Source organism: Ranitomeya imitator, chromosome 3 (assembly GCF_032444005.1).
Source record: "Ranitomeya imitator isolate aRanImi1 chromosome 3, aRanImi1.pri, whole genome shotgun sequence".
In the NCBI taxonomy this organism is placed as follows: Eukaryota; Metazoa; Chordata; class Amphibia; order Anura; family Dendrobatidae; genus Ranitomeya; species Ranitomeya imitator.
Window position 1 is genome coordinate 164,181,165 of NC_091284.1, and position 15,474 is coordinate 164,196,638.

Here is a 15,474-nt window from a genome sequence, read left to right on the forward strand (position 1 = left end):
AGAATGTAGAAGGGAATTAACAGATGTGGCCTTGCGAAACAGGTCAGTAGAGATAGTACCATCGTCCTCAACCTTAATGAGAATATCCAGAAATTCAATTTGTTTAGTATCATATTTGTAGGTCAATTTGATGTTTTTGGCATTTGAATTAAGTATGCGAATGAACTGACCCAAATCATTTTCTGTCCCCTGCCATACCATGAGAATATCGTCGATATACCTCCACCATGATATCACCCCTTGACTCAAGGGGTGAGGGTCCGTTTGGAAAATACTACGTTCCCAAAACCCCAAAAATAAATTAGCATATGGGGGCGCACAAAACGCCCCCAATGCTGTACCCTGCATCTGGAGGAAAAAAGAATCCCGAAATAAGAAAAAATTATGGGTAAGGACAAAATCCAGGGCCTTAGTAAGAAAGGAACATAGACCCTGATCCAAATCACTGTTAGATAGGAAAAAGGAGACTGCTTCCAGGCCATCCTGGTGTCGAATCGAGGTGTACAATGACTCGACATCACAGGTGACCAAAGCCATATTCTCCTCCAAATGTAACCCATCTAATTTTTTCAGGACATCTGTAGTGTCTTTAAGAAAAGACGGTAGGGTTTCCACCAGAGGTTTAAGATGGAAATCTATCAAAGGATTTACATTGTTATCTCGCACCTTATTCACTTCGCACTTTATATTTGGCACTTTACTCTGACCTTATATTGGGTCTTTTATATGTCACTGACGGGCTTCTTTTTCGGTTCATCGCCAATTGGCGCTGTCCTTACATACTGTCACGGCTATCATTTGGCCGCTCTCTGCCGATGTAGTGCTGACACTTTTTTTCTTTTTATGGTGCACTGTGGTGGTCGATATGACCATCTGAGCTGCACCGGAGATACTGCAGTGATCATTGTACTTATTATGGTGATCGTATCTGCGTTTCTCTGTGCCCGTTGGTTGTGCGCTACACTTAGCGCTGCTTTAGGTTTACCGTTTCCATGGACACAGTGGGAACGCACCGAATGTTTAGCGGTGGCCATGTTTTTTTGTCACTTCCGGTCCACGCGTCGGTGATGTCTCCTATATACGCGTCATACACAGCGCCAACGTTTCTGGATGTTGTGCTCTGTTGCCATGACTCTCAGTCGCATCGGATCTTGCGTCGACATGCCTCGCTGGTTCCAGTTCGCGGCTGTATGCCTGTCTGATCGATGACGCTACATACGAGCGCCGCTTTTTACTATGGCGTTTCCGTTTCTGTGTCTCAGGTTTCAGGTAAATAGATCGGCGTTGGTTGATATACATTGCGCATGCGTCCACAGATGTTCTCCATTGTATACCTCAATCTTATCTCTGTGCCCATTGGACCATTTGGGTTTAAATACGATTACTGGCCGGTACCTAACCACCCCCAGACGAAGCATTTCGGTGCGAAACGCGCGTCGGGTGTGGTGGGTCCCCAGGAGCGCTCCATTTGGTAATTATACATTTTTATTTTCACTTGGCAATTATATATTTTGTCTTTACTGCTGTACTTCTACTCTGCTGTTTGAGCTGCATGTATGTACATGATTAATTACACATTGGCACTTGCCAGTTTACATTGTATTCATAGTACATTTACTATTATATGTGGAGATTTTGCTCTGGGTTGCCCACCTTTTGTCCTGTGCTCTAGGTGTTCACCCGCCATTGTCTATTTTTAATATTGTGATTAATAAAGATTTACTTTTTTACTTCATGCCTTTGTGTGAAGGTGGTTTGTTTTTGGTGTAGCACTCATACATGGTCAACATGGGAAAGACAAAGGAGCATTCCAAGGCCATCAGAGACAAGATCGTGGAGGGTCACAAGGCTGGCAAGGGGCACAAAACCCTTTCCAAGGAGTTGGGCCTACCTGTCTCCACTGTTGGGAGCATCATCCGGAAGTGGAAGGCTTATGGAACTACTGTTAGCCTACCACGGCCTGGACAGCCTTTGAAAGTTTCCTCCCGTGCCGAGGCCAGGCTTGTCCGAAGAGTCAAGGCTAACCCAAGGACAACAAGGAAGTAGCTTCGGGAAGATCTCATGGCAGTGGGGACATTGGTTTCAGTCAATACCATAAGTAACGTACTCCACCGCAATGGTCTTCGTTCCAGACGAGCCCGTAAGGTACCTTTACTTTCAAAGCGTCATGTCAAGGCTCGTCTACAGTTTGCTTATGATCACTTGGAGGACTCTGAGACTGACTGGTTCAAGGTTCTCTGGTCTGATGAGACCAAGATCGAGATCTTTGGTGCCAACCACACACGTGACGTTTGGAGACTGGATGGCACTGCATACGACCCCAAGAATACCATCCCTACAGTCAAGCATGGTGGTGGCAGCATCATGCTGTGGGGCTGTTTCTCAGCCAAGGGGCCTGGCCATCTGGTCCGCATCCATGGGAAGATGGATAGCACGGCCTACCTGGAGATTTTGGCCAAGAACCTCCGCTCCTCCATCAAGGATCTTAAGATGGGGCGTCATTTCATCTTCCAACAAGACAACGACCCAAAGCACACAGCCAAGAAAACCAAGGCCTGGTTCAAGAGGCAAAAAATCAAGGTGTTGCAGTGGCCTAGTCAGTCTCCTGACCTTAACCCAATTGAAAACTTGTGGAAGGAGCTCAAGATTAAAGTCCACATGAGACACCCAAAGAACCTAGATAACTTGGAGAAGATCTGCATGGAGGAGTGGGCCAAGATAACTCCAGAGACCTGTGCCGGCCTGATCAGGTCTTATAAAAGACGATTATTAGCTGTAATTGCAAACAAAGGTTATTCCATAAAATATTAAACCTAGGGGTTGAATAATAATTGACCTACACTTTTATGTTTAAAATTTATAAAAATTTAACTGAGCAACAAATCTTTTTGGTTTGTAAGATTTATGCATCTGTTAATAAATCCTGCTCTTGTTTGAAGTTTGAAGGCTCTAACTTATTTGCATCTTATTAAACCTGCTAAATCTGCAGGGGGTTGAATACTACTTGTAGGCACTGTATTACAATATTCTCTCTGCACTGTTTATATCATAAAGTGGCCATATGATACATTAAAGGCACTACAGTGTCAACCTCACATCTATCTGCAATGTATTACAAAAATTCATCATTACATATTTTTCATACGTTCTGGTTACAAAATTTCATAACCTTTGTATTTACAATATGATGCATTATGTCTGCTAAGTATAGAAACATTTCTGTTCAAAGGATCAGAAACTATCACTTTACAGAATAGCAGCCAAAATTATTTATGTCTGGGTGTTTTGTCAAGTCAATGGTCCACGTATTAGTAAGTAACCTTTCATCATTTTCCAGTCTCCACTACCTACTGGGGCAGACTTTCTCCAGTAACTTTTCATTTAGGTGAAATTAATGAATAATAGACTTAATCTCCACTTTTGCTGATTATATTAACTTTAAGATGACATACTTTAATCCATAGAATTTAGAGGAAAATCTCTCAAAATGTTTTTTTCATAGTAACTGATGTATTGATTAAATATTAAACTCAGTGAACTTGTTACTTACAGTCATTTGCTACTTTAAATTTCAGATATTTAATTAAAATTTCTTCTAACAAATACTTATGGAACCAATCTCCGAATACTGAACAAATCAGTGAGGTCCAACAACTAGCATCTTCTCCCTGCCCGCTGTTAGTGACTGACATGCTTCTACCATTACATGCACATGGGCAGAGACTTGTCAATCACTGTCAGCGGGCAGGTAGAGAACGTCGGTAACCCAAGTCAATAGCATGACTCATTCCCCGACAGCTATTAAAAGGATGTTTCTCTCTGAAACGCCACAGTGTTTCAGAGACAACACACGGCTTGGATATCGTAGCCAGTTTCAGATACATGCTGTCCAGGTTCCCTTTAAACATAAAGAATAGTACTGCAGTACAAAAAAACAATCCTGCTAGTCTATTAATCTATTCATTCTCCCATTTGAACACTGCCAAATCATCAAAATATCATGATATTTCCTCCACCATGGTTGACAAAAAAAATCAAACATATCCGACTTTCTTTCATTTACTGTTGTACATCTAACATAAATCGTCTACTTTTTTCATCCACATATCTAGAATAATACAAACCTGCTAGGACAATGTCTACTTTTGATTTAAATTTTAACTGTTCTTATTGATAATATGGGTTTTCATGGTAACTTTTCCTAACACGCTATCACAAAACACTATATATCAAGAGTTTAGAAAACAAATTCTGCTGTTGCCGGAGAAATATTTACGCTTTATCACCAACAGATAGGAGCAAATTCTTTGAAATTCAAATTCCCTTTCATAGCTGAATTTCTCCTCAAAATTTGTTTTGTAATTAATACATTTCTGGGAATCTTAATACTGGAAAGCTTGTATTTTTTCAGACAAAACCCTGTGAGTACAAGAGAGAGGACCTCACAGACAATAAGAGTTAACACGCTACAGGAGAGAGACTGATTCGGTGACTTTGCACATGGAAATCGACTGTACTATAGAAATGGTGCTCTATTGGGAACTGTTGATCTGTGATGGCCCAAGTATTTACCACCATTGTGCAAGGTAAGATAATCTGTAAGAGTTATAAATGCAGGGTGTTATGGGGAGGCCCACGTGACAATGCAATATGATGTTAGCCTGCTCTTTTATGCTTCAGATGTTTGGGAAAAGATGGCAACAAGTTTTTTTGTGAATGGCGAATTGAATCTCAAAATGTTTAAATTGGCAGGAATGCGAATATCAGGAAATTCAACTTGAACTCAAACCTTGGGGGATTGATCCATCTATCGCTAATCTCCAAAATGTATGCCCTATTACTGAAAGAAGAATATGATTTTATTTTTCCAAAAATGAAAAGCACAGTTTTGGATGTTTTATTTACTTAAATTTTCAGGGGAGACTTTTGGTCTTATTGCATTTTTTTACTGATTCCAAGACCATAATAAGTGTATATTATTTTATGTTTTTGCTGAAATAAGCTTTCCCCACAGAATCATAAAGAGGCTAAAGCCATATTTAAATACAAATGTCATAATATTTAATTGTTGACCAAGGATTTTATTAAGCCGTATAAATAATATAAATAGATATTCCTTTGAAATGTATTTATATCCAATAAGGAATGTGACTTGGCAATATTTTTTATGTTCAACTGCCAAAGAATGAAGTGGTAAAAAAAAATCTAATAAAATATATTCCTTTGTGTTTAAGTTTATAGTTTGTATAGTTTGTATTTTATTATACTTTAATATTGGTAGCCTAAAAAATAGACTCATGTATCTTTTTATCCTATGCCACCTAAGAAGTTGGATTCTTTAACTCTACTTTTAATCTTCTGAATTCCTACATCTCTTAGCTGCCATTAAATATTTAATGTTCATAAATAGGGCTTCATATTTATTGCAGACCTTGCCAGATTTGTTCATGATTGCACTCATAAGTCATAATATCAAAAATAAACCAGCAATGTTCCACTTCTTACTAAATAGAATTTTTTAACATTGTAAGCCACTAGGCATTTATAATTTATGCCATTTGTGAAATAAAATGAAGACTATATTTGCTTGTCAGCATGTTAAAGGTTCTCTGTTCAGTGGTTGAAAATTTTTTGTATTGTGCTTTATGCAAGAAATAAAAAATGTATCTTATTTTATTACTCTGGCTTTAGTACACTCATCAAAAACGTAGTTGTTTTATTTGACAATTTATTCTATATAATGTATAAAACCAATATACATTAACCAGCTAAAGGGATTGTTCTAAACTGTAAATGTGATCCATAATATCTCACCATGACTAGAGATGAGATGACCTTTGGAAGTTTGGGTTTGTTGCGATCGACCAAACTTTAGTCCAAAGTTCAGTTCATGTATCAGATGTGTACCCGAACAGCAATCTGAACCCAAACCACATGGAAATCAATGGGGACACAATCTTTGGAGCTGGAAAAATTAATCTTTCACTCTCTCCTCTCCAAGCTGTAAAATGAACGTCCAAGAGAAGTCCGTGTTTCGAGTTCAGCACCGGACACTAGGTGTCCAATACAAACCCAGGACTTTACAGGGCTTCAATGGAATAGGAGGGCTTCAATGGAACAGGAGTAAGGTGAGTTTAACTCTGCTTTTTTATTTTTATTTCAAATAAAGTAGTCTGTGTCTTTCTTTCAAATAAGGGATTTTATTCTGACTGGGTCTTATTTTACAATCTATCTATGGGGTTAATAATCAGGTTGTCTTATAGATTCCTCTCCATTACTAACCTGAGTGCTTGATGTCAGCGGCCATAAAACAGCTGACATCAACCCCACAACCAATAATCCACTTGCCACTGCACCAAAGCAATTGAGAAGAGCCAGGCTAAGAGCCAGAATTAGCAGCACCTGCTCTCGCTGTTTTCAGCCACGGCAAGCAAAGGCAGATGAGAGTAGTAATCTCTCATCAGCCGATGCCTGTGAGGAATGTAAACTTATTACTATCGGTCACAGCTGCTAGCTCACACTGTGATCTGACAGCATGGGAACCACAGCTCTCTGTTCGGTGGTAATGCCGATATGAGCCCATGTTTGCTGCACTGTCATGCAGATGACTGTATGGCAAACAAAAGATGTTCAGGCCGCCATTCACCTGGGTTCAGGTTTTGGTTCAGGTACCCAAACCAAACTTTTTTAAGATGTTCGGCTGACCCCGCTGGACCAGAACATCCATGGGTTCACCCATCACTAATTAAATGTGCAATGAATTGTTCTTTTTTGAGTAAAACGAGCATCAAAATTTTTTTATGTATCACTTTAACACTATGCAATTTTTGTTTAACCCCTTCCTGACATGCGCCGAAATAGTACTGCGCATGTCAGGAAGGGGTTAAACTGCAGTACTAGTACGGCACTGCTATTTACGGTCACCGCACTGCATTGCGTGGTGATCGGGTGAGGATGGCTGCTGTTTCTAACAGCAGACCACCCAGGCACATCACCATGAGGCGCTGATCCGCCCCCCCGTGTCGGCGATCGCTGTGATTGGCTGGAGAGAGTTCACCTGCCAATCACAGCAAAGCTGACAATAAAGTTCGAAAAGAAAAAGCATGTGACAGGCTGTGTTTGGTGCTGTGTGACGTAGCACCAATCACAGCTGTCACAGTAGGTGGGTGATCGCCAAGTCACCTCACCTGATTAACCCCAATGGCGCTGATTGGCTGAACAATAGCTTCAAGCCAATCAGCGCCAAAGGGGTTAATTGAAAATAACGATCAATGCCCTGCACGCCATCTTTCTCTCAGATTTGGCATGCAGAGCGGTTGTCCAAGCCCCTCTGTGTACCTGAGTGAAGGAATCCATTGGTGGCCAGTGTGATCAACCCGGCGATCTCCTGCCTCCTGCTTCAGCATCCTGATCCAGCTTCCTGGTCTGTGCTGTGCTCTCTGCTGCCATCTGCCTGCTGTGTGGAGCCTGTGATCACAGCAGCAGCAGCAGCACCTCCCCCACCCCTTTCCCATCCCCCATCCCTGTTCCAGTACCCCCACTCACCCTGCCCCTCCTCCCTCCAATTGATTTTTTTTGCACACTTTTCTAGCGCTTTTTTCCTCTGTGCGGCATCCCACGCAGAGCATTCGTGATCTTCCTGTGTCTGCAGCACTTTGATCTGTATCGCTGCTGATCAGAGACCGCACCACGGGAATTTTTCTTTTTTAGCTAGTCAGTTTAGCGGACTTCGCAGTCCAAGCGACGTCCAAGTTTTTTTAGAAAAAAATAATAGTAGTTAGTACAGTATAGTTTTAGACATAGCAAGGTACGTCACATTGACGTCACATCGTTAGTGATGATGACCGATCTTCTTTTAGAGAAAAAAAAATTGTGCAGCATAGTTTTAGTGGTAGCGTGTTAGTACAGCCGGCGTCACAGCGTTAGTGATGACCGATCTTGTTTTAGAAAAAAAAAAGTACAAAGGAGTTTTATAGGTAGGGAGGTAGCTTTTTTGTTTTTCTTGCATAAAAAGTGCATTAGGGCAGCGTACGTCACATTGTTGGTGACATCCGTTTTTCTTTTGTAAAAAAGAATTTGCGTCGGATAAATTTATAGGGAGGGCATAAGTGTAGTGAATGTCTTTTTTTTATACAAACTTTTTTTTAAATCTGATTTTTCTTTACATTTTTTCTTCTACATTTTACCTCTCTACTTCTTTTTCTCTGTTTTGGGCGCACGCAGGTCCTGGACCCAGTCTTCCCCTGCAGGTAGTTATGGAAAGCTTATCTGCGGTAATGATTTGCCCGCTTAGTTACTAACTGGTAATTGACTATTGCACTTGGGCACTTGTGTATGCAGTGAGCTGATATACTGTAACCCCATAATTTTGAACATTTGTGGTAGAAATTTGCCCGCGTGGTTATTAACCCGCGATTGACTATTGCAATTGGGCACATATATATGCAGTGAGCTAATATAACCCCCATCTACCTCACTGTGCTATTATCACCTTATGAATTTGGTTATTTGCACTTGGACACTTTGTATGTAGTATGCTGCTATAACTCTCCTACTCTTTGCTGCTATATTTCTTATATTTTTTATCTGCTTCATTGTGCTAGCACCATTGTTGTCTATGGACATTTTATTTATATCCCTTTATTGGGCTATGCACTGTTTTCACACGTTTTTTAACAATAACATTTGAAGTTAACACATTTTATCTTGCTGTGTCTGTTCTCACTAGTTTTTTTCACTAGTATATTGTTGAAAATTAACCTCATAAAATTATCATATATGGATTATATATAATCAAATTTCATATATATTTTTTTTGGTCTATTACAGACTTTTTTATTATAATTTTTTACATGTTTTTCACTTTCTTTGTAACACAGCGAGTAAAGGCATTATCACCCTCTATGGGGAGTTATTTATATTATTTCCTTTAGGAATCTCTGGGTACCATATAATATTGTTCCTGCGTTTTTTGTTTTTGTTTATTTATCTTTTTATATTTATTTTCCTTCACTTGTTAATATATTTTTTATGTATGAATTGCCAATATATTTATTAAAGGCATATTATTGATCCCAGTGTTTTGGTACTCTCTGGTGACTTCTTATCCTGTGGTGGTCAGGTGGTTAGGGAGGGCATAACTGTAGTGAATGTCTTTTTTTTATACAAACTTTTTTTTAAATCTGATTTTTCTTTACATTTTTTCTTCTACATTTTACCTCTCTACTTCTTTTTCTCTGTTTTGTTATAATAAAGAGTACCCTATACACACGCCCCACACATTACATGTGTAAAAGCACCACTTACACACACATCCCCAGGGTTTGGGAAAAAAATAAAAATGGCCAAAGGAGGCTTACACCATCCTTGCGTCCGACACGGATTCAGCCAGTGAGGAAGATCCCACATTCCTCTATTCCTCCTCCTCCTCCTCCTCATCCTCCTCATCTGGTGAGGAAGGTCCCCCAACAAGGCGCCCTAGGACCCAGGCAACTCCTGCAGCAATCGATCCCATATGGATTGCACCCCCCGAAAATTTTCAGCCCGTCATTCCTGATTTCAGCAGCAGCTCAAGAATCCAGTTTGACACCACTGGCCTCACTGAAATTGACTTCTTCAAATTCTTTTTCAGTGAGGAAATAATAAATCTTATGGTGGCCCAGACGAACCTGTATGCCAAGCAATTTTTCACCCAAAATCCCACGTCATCAAACACCAGATGGACCCCGGTAAATGCAGCAGAGAAGATGAGATTTTGGGGAATTGTGCTGCATATGGGCATAATAAAAAAACAGAGATTCGTCAGTACTGGAGTACTGATATTCTCTACAGTACACAAGTATTCCGCATGGCCATGAAAAGGACACGATTTAAAGGGATCCAAAGATTTTTGCATTATAGTGATAATGCACAGTGTCCTCCCCTAGACGATCCTAACTTTGATCGTCTATATAAAATTCGGTCAGTGGTTGAACACGTCAGCAGAAAATTTGCTGAGGCAAACATACCCCAGAGCGACATCTCTATTGATGAATCTCTTGTTCATTTCAATGGGAGGCTAAAATTCTGACAATACCTGCCCAGTAAGAGGTCCAGGTATGGAATAAAGCTATGCAAACTGTGCGAGAGTACCTCAGGGTACACCCATATTTAGGGTCTACGAGGTAAAGGACACCCAGATTAACTCCCCTGAATGCCCCCCGTCCTGGGGGTGAGTGGAAAAATTGTGTGGGAATTGCTGCACCCACTGCTGGATATGGGTTATCACCTCTACATTGATAACTTTTACACCAGCATCCCACTCTTCAAGGCCTTCTCTGCCAGAGGTACAGTTGCATGTGGCACCATGTGAAAAAATCAGCTAGGCCTCCCTAAGCCGCTAATTGGGCAAATGCTGAGAAAAAGGGAACGCAGAGCCCAATGCAGCGACAACATGCTGGTGGTTAAGTATAAGGACAAAAGGGATGTCCTTATCCTGACCACCATACACCGTGACAACAGCACTCTTGTCACTGTTCGTGGGACCACAGCACAAGTCCAAAAGCCAGATTGTATCTTGGATTACAATCGGTACATGGGGGCATGGATCTTTCTGATCAGGTCCTCCAACCATACAGTGCCATGCGAAAAGCCAAAGTATGGTACAAAAAATTGGCCATGCACATTGTACAGATGGCACTGTACAATGCTTTTGTGCTGTCCCGATCTGCAGGCAATACGGGGACCTTCCTTCAGTTTCCGGAGGAAGTCATCAAGGCCCTAATGTTTGGCACTTGTGGAGGGGAGGTCCCCAGTACTTCTGAATCTGATAGTGCCCGTATTTTCCCAGGTCAACATTTCCCAGGACAGGTTCCTAAAGCAGCGAGGACAGGCTGATCACAAAAGCGGTGCAGAGTATGCTCCAAGAGGGGAATCCGAAAGGGCACAACTTACCATTGTGAAACCTGCCCTGAGAAACCTAGCCTTTGCATTAAGGATTGTTTCAAAGTGTACCACACATCCACAAATTAATAAAATTAGTTTATACCCTTTCGACTCAACACATCTATAATCTAATGTACCGAGCACATCTTACACACACTGCCACATTATAAATTCATACACTAAAACTAAAAGCATAATAGTTATTACTTTAAAACTATGCCTCTAGATAAATTCCTTCAGAGGTGTAGTTTCCAAAAAGGGGTCAATTGTGGAGGATTTCCAATGTTAAGGCACATCAGGGGCTCTGTAAACGCAACATGATGTCCACATACCATTCCATCAAAGCCTGCAATCCAAAACATCACTCCTTCCATTCTGTGCCCTGCTGTGCGCACAAACAGTGGTTTTCCCCCACATATGGGGTATCGGTGTATTCAAGAGAAAATGTGCAACTATAGTGATTTATTTTTTCCCATTAGCTTTGTGAAAATAAAAAAATTGAGGCTAAAAGATCATTTTTGTGGAAAAAATTAGATTTTTTTTCAAGTCTCTATGTTATAAACTTCTGTGAGGCACCTGGGGATTGAAAGTTCTCACCACACAGCTATATAAGTTTGTTAAAGGGTCTAGTTTCCAAAATGGGGTCACTTGTGGGGGTTTTCCAATGTTTAGGCACATCAGGGTCTCTTCAAACGCAACATGGCATCCACTCTCAATTCCAGCCAATTTTGAGTTCAAAAAGTCAAAAGTCGCTCCTTCCCTTCCGAGCCCTGCTGTGCTCACCAACTTTATTGGATCATTTTCTCCTTTTACCCTTGTGAAAATAAACAAATTGTTGCCGAATGATCATTTTTGTGACTAAAAAGTTAAATGTTCATTTTTTCCTTCCACATTGCTTCAGCTCCCGTGAAGCACCCGAAGGGTTAATAAACTTCTTGAATGTGGTTTTGAGTACCTTGAGGGGTGCAGTTTTTAGAATGGTGTCAATTGGGTATTTTCTGTTATATATACCCCTCAAAGGAACTTCAAGTGTGAGGTGGTCCCTAAAATGGTTTCCTAAATTTTATTGAAAAAATGAAAAATCGCAGGTCACCTTTTAACCCTTATAACTTCCTGACCAACATTTGGTTCCAAAATTGTGATGATGTATAGTACACATGTGGGAAATGTTATTTATGAACTCATTTTTGAGACATATCTCTCTGATTTAAGGGCATAAAAATTCAAAGTTCAAAAATTGCTAAATTTTCAAAATTTTTGCCAAATTTCCGTTTTTTTCACAAATAAACGCAAGTCAAATCGAAGAAATTTTACCACTAATATGAAGTACAATATGTCATGAGAAAAGAGTCTCTGAATCACCAGGATCTGTTGAAGCGTTTCAGAGTTATGACCTCAAAAAATGACAGTGGTCAGTTGAAAACAGGCTTCGGGGTGTGAAGGGGTTAAATAAGGATACATTTGCTAACTATGAAGCTGTGCTGTTTGGCTCATCTGTTCATTAATGTTGTGTCTATTTAGTATGATTTTCCTTTTAGATTTTTATATGTGTATTCATTCCAGAAATTGTATTTATGCACTGTTAATGTGTCTCACAACAAAATTAAAGCTGAATCTTAAATAACCAGTTCCTCAGTTTTCTTCTAGGCAACAAGTGGCCCTGCCAAATCTTTTTAGGATTGAACTATAGTTGATGTATTTGCAATATTATAGTATACAAAGGCCCACTTTGTTTCAGCTTGGAGAGAGAATAGGTCTAAACATGTAAGCATTGACTTATTTCAATAAATTGTCAAAATGAGTGACACTAAAAAATATGTATCTGTCCTAATTAGTGGAAAGAAATTAAGCAAACGAACACACCTGCAAAATACCAAACATTTTGTGTCTATGCATTTTAAAGCTAAATAGATGGAGAAGTAATATATGTCAGAGAACACAAGGTAATTATATCCTTGGGGATATTTTATTATACGACAAGTATGTGAGCTGTCATAACACCTGGTAGGCACATTGGATTTCCTCACAGATCCTACGCACCCTGAGTATATAAAAGCAGCAACCAAAATAAAGTTCACATACAAAATATTTTAATGTAAAAATTGCAGTCATGACGTCTTTTAAACTTGTGTGGACCCCCCCTTCAGGCAATTTTTGTAGTGTTTTTAAAAATGCCACAAAAGATGCCAGGTATCTTCTATATGTCTTTATGAACTCTCTATAGACTTTTTTTAATCTAGTTTGTGGCTTTTTTTTAGGGCACTTTTTCATGCAGGTTTCAGAGCAGACCCCTCTGAAAAGACATATTCTGCACATAAACTATAAATCTGAAGGATGGTTACATCATTTTGAGGCTGTCTCTGGCACTGCAACTCATCTACATCAAGCTACAGGGTTTATATACAGTAGTATGAGATAGACAATTGTACGTTCTAGAGATGACCAGAGCAGATGAGGTTCAAATTCATTAAATTGCGCAGAATTTAACAGGAAGGAATCAATATCGCATGACACGCTGAATGGGAAACCACTGAAAAAATCTTACATGGAGAAGGACTTGGGGATCCTAGTTAATGATAAACTTACATGGAGCAGCCAGCGCCAGGCAGCAGCTGCCGAGGCAAACAGGATCATGGGGTACAATAAAAGAGGTCTGGATACTAGGGTTGAGCGACTTACTTTTTTAGGATCGAGTCGGGTTTCGCAAAACCCGACTTTGTCAAAAGTCGGGTCGGGTGAAATTGGCCAATTATTGCGAAAAGTCGGGGGCCGACCAAAACACGAAACCCAATGCAAGTCAGAGGGGAATCAAAGTCGGCAGTGAGTGGAGGACAGGAAAACACCTACAGTGCCCATTTTAATGCCAAAAGCATCTATTCTTATTTCTTAAGCTTGTCAATCTTAATTTACTTTATAATAATAGTTAGGCATTGAAAACAGGGGGTCATTTGGCTAAAGTTGAGAGGGGGTAGGGCTGGCTCAAGATTTGCGTGTGCCCAGGAAATGCAGAATACATCACGGAGGTGGAGCAGGGAGAGGTAAGTATTTCAACTTTGCAAGTGCCGTGATCCCGAGCAAGAGGGGGGCTCACTGGCAGAGACACTTTTGCGTACTGAGGGGCCCCGTGCCAGTGATGTCGCCAATGAGTATGCCCCCCACCTAATGAAGGAACCTGCACTTTCATCTGCACCTTCCTCTTTGTCCCCGTATAAGGTGGTATAGTATGCGGGAAGGGGAACCTCACTTTCAGCAGGGTCAGAATCTGGCTGTGTAGAGTGCAAGGGGAATGTAGTGGTCTGGGTCAATGTACCAGCAGACTCATCTAGCAGTGGCTGGGCAATGGGCAGGATGATGAGGAAACACAGATATAGGCCCAAATAATAAAGTAGGCTAAATGCAGTTCAAAATTGGTGACAGGACTAAACAGGCGGCATTGCTTTGTTCAGTGGAGGACAACTGTAATGAGTGGCAGACACAGTTGGCCAAAATAATAAAGTAGGCTAAATGCAGTTCAAAATTGGTAACAGGACTAAACAGGCGGCATTGTTTTGTTCAGTGGAGGACAACTGTATTGAGTGGCAGACACAGTTAGTAGGCCCAAATAATAAAGTAGGCTAAATTAAGTTCAAAATTGGTAACAGGACTAAACAGGCGGCATTGTTTTGTTCAGTGGAGGACAACTGTATTGAGTGGCAGACACAGTTAGTTGGCGCCCACATAATAAAGTAGGCTAAATGCAGTTCAAAATTGGTAACACCTCCAGGCTTAGGTGCTATTGTGCTTTTGCCACTACCACCAGATGCACCACCACCCCCACCACCACCACCATCACCATCAGTACCAGCTGGCAACCACCGCCCACGGGCTCTTCCACCAGACTTCATCATTTTTTGGAAAATCTAACCAAAATAACAACCGTTGTATGGTACTGTAAAACAAGGTAGAAGGTGTATATAAACTTGTTGATAATTTAACCCCTTTCTGACCTCGGACGGGATAGTGTGTCCGAGGCCAGATCCCCTGCTTTGATGCATGGCTCCACGGTGACCCCGCATCAAAGCCGGGACATGTCAGCTATTTTGAACAGCTGACATGTGCCCGTAATAGGCGCGGGCAGAATCGCGATCTGTCTGCACCTATTAACTAGTTAAATGCCGCTGTCAAACGCAGATAGCGGCATTTAACTACCGCTTCCGGCCGGGCGGCCGGAAATGACGTCATCGCCGACCCCCGTCACATGATCGGGGGTCGGTGATGCGTCAGGATGGTAACCATAGAGGTCCTAGAGACCTCTATGGTTACTGATCACCGGTAACTGTGAGCGCCACCCTGTGGTCGGCGCTCACAGCACACCTCCATTTCTGCTACATAGCAGCGATCAGCAGATCGCTGCTATGTAGCAGAGGCGATCGAGTTGTGCCTGCTTCTAGCCTCCCATGGAGGCTATTGAAGCATGGCAAAAGTAAAAAAAAAGTTAAAAAAAATGTGAAAAAAATAAAAAAATATATAAAAGTTTAAATCACTCCCCTTTCGCCCCAATCAAAATAAATC